The sequence below is a fragment of the Staurois parvus genome, unplaced genomic scaffold (assembly GCF_062004578.1).
Source record: "Staurois parvus isolate SC_StPar_1 unplaced genomic scaffold, SC_StPar_1.0 ptg000081l, whole genome shotgun sequence".
NCBI lineage: Eukaryota > Metazoa > Chordata > Amphibia > Anura > Ranidae > Staurois > Staurois parvus.
The window spans coordinates 4,016,958-4,022,966 of record NW_028317877.1 but is presented as its reverse complement, the minus strand read 5'-3'; the positions used below and the strand labels follow the sequence as shown (position 1 = coordinate 4,022,966).

Here is a 6,009-nt window from a genome sequence, read left to right as displayed (position 1 = left end):
GGCCCGGGGTCAGTAGGGGGCCCCATGATCCCCTATTGCCCGGGGGCCCCATGAGTTGTCAGTCTGCCCCTGGCTGTGGGTAAAGCCTATCATTCTACTGTTTTCAGAAAAAGCAATTATTTAAAGAAACTTAAAAGAAAAGAATACAGTCCCTACTTTGCTGCTTCAGGCACTGGATATCTTGACCATGTGCATGGCATTATGAAATCTGCACTGCGCCTTTTAGGGCTAGGCCCTTTGGCTAATTCCTGGGCAATTTTTGCTACGGGCCTCAGGGCCTGGCCAGTGCACAGTCTGCACGGCCACTTATTTATTTATTTTCTCTCCCACTTTTGTCACTCTTCACTTTTGTGTGTGTTTTATTTCTCACAGGATGGTAGGGTGTGGGTCCTTGGGCCTACCCTGAAGTCTAGGGGGAGGATGTGTGGCCTTTTGGTTCCTTCCTCCCCTGTCCCTAGGGGGTTTTCTCTTCGGGAAAGCCCCCTTACCAAGTACTTGGTGGCTGGCTTCGGCTGGCCACAGGGAATGAGGGTCCACCAGTCCATTTGGCTAGGCAGACCACATGGGAACCTTGTCCCTGTCAGGAGCTTCGTGCCCCGGGGGATCAGGGTAGAGGTCCATCCCCTTCGGGGGAAGGAAAAAGCACACCCCTAAGTGCACTTTTTTGTGTGGTGTTTTGCACTTGCACGTTTTTTTGTGAACACTTACGGGTTTTTCATTATTCGCAGGTTCGCGGACTTAAAAAAAAAAATTTGGAAACTTGGGCACTGCTCAGTAGGGGGCCCCATGAGATGCCCTTAGTACCTTTTTCATAGGTTTTTTTTTAGTTTGGGCAAGGACACAGGGGCCCCATGATCCCCTATTGCCTGGGGGCCCCATGAGTTGTCAGTCTGCCCCTGGCTGTGGGTAAAGTCTATCATTCTACTGTTTTCAGAAAAAGCAATTATTTAAAGAAACTTAAAAGAAAAGAATACAGTCCTTACTTTGCTGCTTCAGGCACTGGATATCTTGACCATGTGCATGGCATTATGAAATCTGAAGACTACCAAAGAATTCTGGGGTGCAATGTAGGGCCCAGGTGTCATAAAGTTGGGTCTCCGTCAGAGGTCATGGGTCTTACAACATAACAATGACCCAAAGCACATGTCAAAAAGCTCCCAGAAATGGTTTCAGACAAAGCGCTGGAGAGTACTTAACTGGCCAGCAATGATTCCAGATCTCAGTCCTATAGAGCACCTGTGGAGAGATCTGAGAACAGCAGTTGGGAAATGAACCCTTCCAATCTGGGAGACCTGGACCAGTTGGCGAAAGAAGAGTGGTCTAAAATTCAAGTTGAGAGGTGACCAGGAAGCGATTGATTTCAGTTATTTTTTCCAAGGGGTGTGCTACCAAATATTAATGGGCAACACAGTGGCTAAATGGTTAGCACTTCTGCCTGGCAGTATTGGGGTTGTCGGTTCGAATCCCAACCATGGCACCACCTGCCTGGAGTTTGCATGTTCTCCCTGTGCCTGTGTGGGTTTCCTCCGGGTACTCCAGCTTCCTCCCACACTCCAAAGACATGCTGGTAGGTGAATTGGCTCTTGTTTAAATTGTCCCTAGTATGTGTATATAGGAATGTGAGTTAGGGACCTTAGATTGTACACCCCTGAGGGTTAGGGACTGATGTGAATGTACAATATATGTATGTAAAGCGCTGTGTAAATTGACGGCTATATAAGTACCTGAAATAAATGCCAATAATTTTGTCCAATCCATCTTTGGGGTTTTGCGTGGAATGTGTCAGATTTGGCTTTTTGTTTCTCCACTTTTTTGTGTCATATCAATACAAACAAAAGAAATAAACACGAGAATACCTAAACATCTGTAATCGCAACAATTTTCTGGGCGCAGTGGTGCGTTATCTGACAGAACTGCGGGGGTGCCAATATTATTGGCCATGACTGTCTATACGTAGTACATATGGGGAAGGGGATGTTTACATGAAGGTTACCTTTTTCTTATGAAATGAAAGCAGACTCCAGGCTGCCTATCTATCTGCAGGCCTTGCTGGCAGTGTGCTAGGCTCAGCCATTCCAGTCACACACTCCATAGGCTGGCAGAGGAGGAGGCAGGGGGGAAGTGACAGACAGCCTGGAGCAAGGGGCAGGCTTGGGAAGCCGAGTCATGTGACAGGGATCACGTGCTCGGAGGGATGGAGGAGGGGGGGACATTGGAGAGATAGGCCCTGCATTGAAGACCCGAGACAGGCAGAGGAGGGCTGCTTCTGCACTGAGGTGAGGTGCGGGACATGAACGATTCGGTGTGTGTTGTCGTAGGTGGGAGCACAGGATTCGGAGGGGGAGCCGCCATGTAGAGCGCTCATTGCCGCAGGCTGGGATGTGTGTGATTGCATGCAGTCATCTGTCTAGCCATGCATTGGGGTGTGCGGGGATTGCTGCAGATAGCACGGCTGCCGCTGCCAGGCTGGGGGAAGTGGTCGCTGATGGAGCGGTGCAGGCGCGATGTACTGATGTGTAGGCGGAGGGCACCCTACATCACCTATCACCATCACCACCTATCACCATCATAACCACCATCATCATCATCCACACCTATCACCATCATAACCACCACTATCATCATCACCACCATAACCATCATCATCATCCACACCTATCACCATCATAACCACCACTATCATCATCACCACCATAACCTATCATCATAACCACCATCATCATCCACCTATCACCATCATAACCACCATCATCATCCACCTATCACCATCATAACCACCATCATCATCCACCTATCACCATCATAACCACCACCTATCATCATCACCATAACCACCTATCATTATCACCATCATCATCACCACCACCTATCACCATCATCACCACCAATCATCATCACCACTTATCATCATCACCATCACCACCTATCACCATCATCACCACCACCACCTATCACCATCACCACCTATCATCATCACCACCACCACCTATCATCGTCACCACCACCACCTATCATCGTCACCATCACCACCTATCATCGTCACCATCACCACCTATCATCGTCACCATCACCACCTATCATCAATCACCATCACCACCTATCATCATTCACCATCACCACCTATCATCATCACCATCACCACCTATCATCACCACCACGTATCATCATCACCACCTATCATCACCACCATCTATCATTATCATTATCACCATCACCACCTATCATCAATCACCATCACCACCTATCATCAATCACCATCACCACCTATCATCATTCACCATCACCACCTATCATCATCACCATCACCACCTATCATCACCACCACGTATCATCATCACCACCATCTATCATTATCATTATCACCATCACCACCTATCATTATCACCATCATCATCACCACCATCACCACCACTACCACCATCATCACCACTACCACCATCATCACCACTACCACCATCATCACCACCACCACCTATCATCATCACCACCACCACCTATCACCACCTATCATCGTCACCACCTATCATCGTCACCATCACCACCTATCATCGTCACCATCACCACCTATCATCGTCACCATCACCACCTATCATCGTCACCATCACCACCTATCATCAATCACCATCACCACCTATCATCATCACCACCTATCATCACCATCACCACCACCACCTATCACCACCATCTATCATTATCACCATCACCACCACCTATCACCATCATCATCACCACCATCACCACCACCTATCATTATCACCATCACCACCACTACCACCATCATCACCTCCACCACCATCATCACCACCACCACCACCACCTATCACCATCACCACCACCATCCATCCATAGATCATTGCTCTGTGCTTTTCATCATGATTATATGCTGGGGACCCTGGGAGGATCATAGGGAGGAAGGCTGTGTGTGATGATTATGATGATGATGATCTCTGTCGATGTGCAGCAGGTTATACAGAGCTCTCACCCCTGCCATGGCACCCTGTAATGCTACTACTGTTTAGAAACGCGTCATCATACATGAAACCCATATCAGCAGTAGCTGCTGCCCCTGCCATGGCACATAGGATGCTACTACTGTTTAGAAATGCGTCATCATACATGAAATCCATATCATCATCGCTGTCACCACTGCCATGACACATAGGATGCTACTACTGTTTAGAAACACATCATAATACATGAAACCCATATAATCAGCAGCTGCCGCCCCTGCCATGGCACATAGGATGCTACTAATATTTAGAAACGTCATCATACATGAAATCCATATCAGCAGCTGCCGCCCCTGCCTTGGCACATAGGATGCTACTACTGTTTAGAAACGTCATACATGAAACCCATATCATCAGCAGCTGCCGCCCCTGCCATGGCACATAGGATGCTACTACTGTTTAGAAACACGTCATCATACATGAAACCCATATCATCATCGCTATCACCACTGCTAATGCACATACAATGCTACTACTGTTTAGAAATATGTCATCATACGTGAAACCCATATCATCATCAGCTGTCACCCCTGCCATGGGGTGCAAATCTACTACTATTCTTAAACATTGATATATATGTCGTGACTATATACACAAAACCCTATCGCCCCTGCCATGACACACAGGATGCTACTACTGTTTAGAAACATGACATCATACATGAAATCCATATCATCATTGCTGTCACCACTGCCATGGCACATACAATGCTGCTAATGTTTATATACATGTCATCATAGATGGAATCCATATCATCAGCTGTCACCCCTGCCATGGCACATACAATGTTACTACTGTTTAGAAACATGTCATCATCGCTGTCATGGCACATAGGATGCTACTGCTGTTTAGAAACACATCATCATACATGAAATCCATATCATCATCGCTGTCACCCCTGCTGTGACACATGCAAAGCTGCTACTATTCATAAACATTGATATGCGTGTCATGAGTTCATACACAAAACCCATATTGTCATTGCTGTCACCCCTGCCATGGCATCATGTAAATCTACTACAGTTTATATACATGTCATCATACATGAAACCCATATCATCATCAACTGTCACCACTGCCATGGCACGTGCAATGCTACTACTGTTCATAAACATCAATATACATGTTGTTATAAAATCAATATCATCAACTCTCACCCCTGTCATGGCACCATGGAATGCTACTACTAGTCATAAACACTGATCTACAATTCATGACATCATACATGAAACCCATATGGTCATAGCTGTCAACCTTTGTCATGGCATAATGCAGATCTACTAAAAATTATAATCATCGATATACCGGTCATCATACATGTGATCCATATCATCATCTGTCACCTCTGCTATGGCACCATGTAATGCTACTACTATTTGTAAACATGAGTATACATATCTTGACTTCATACAAGAAACACATATCATCATAGCCATCACCCTTCTTTGCTGTGACATCATGCAAATCTACTAATATTTATAAACATCGATATACTTGCCATCATACATGAAATCTATATCATAATAGCTGTCACTCTTTGTCATGGGACCATACAACATACTAACATTTATAAACATCAAAAAACCTGTCACTATACATGAAATCCATATCACCAACTGTCACCCCTGCCATGGCACTATGCAAAGCTACTACAAGGCAATAAAATTGATATACATGTCATGACATCATACATAAAACCCATATGGTCATAGCTGACACTCCTTACCATGCAAACATACTAATATTTATGAATATCAATATACCTGTCCTCATACATGAAATCCATTTCATCATAGCTGTCGCCCTTTGTCATGGCACCCTGCAACTTTCTAATATTTAAAAACACTGATGTACTTTGCATTATACATGAAACCCATATTAGCAGCTGTCACCCTTGCCATGTTATCCTTCAAAGCTACTAATATTTATAAACATGGATGTACTTTGCATCATACATATAATCCACATCCTCAGCTGTCACCTTTGCCATGGCATCATT

General features: G+C 45.3%; 1 protein-coding gene across 1 annotated transcript in view; it reads left to right on the top strand.

Moving 5' to 3' along the window:
• Positions 1–2,185: 2,185 nt before the first annotated feature.
• The window catches only part of TULP4 (TUB like protein 4), a 219,326-nt gene continuing 215,502 nt past the window's right edge, over positions 2,186–6,009 (top strand). The window contains exon 1 of the mRNA XM_089669724.1: positions 2,186–2,276. The gene's annotated coding sequence lies outside the window, so the exon portion shown is untranslated. The remainder of the gene's footprint in view (positions 2,277–6,009) is intronic.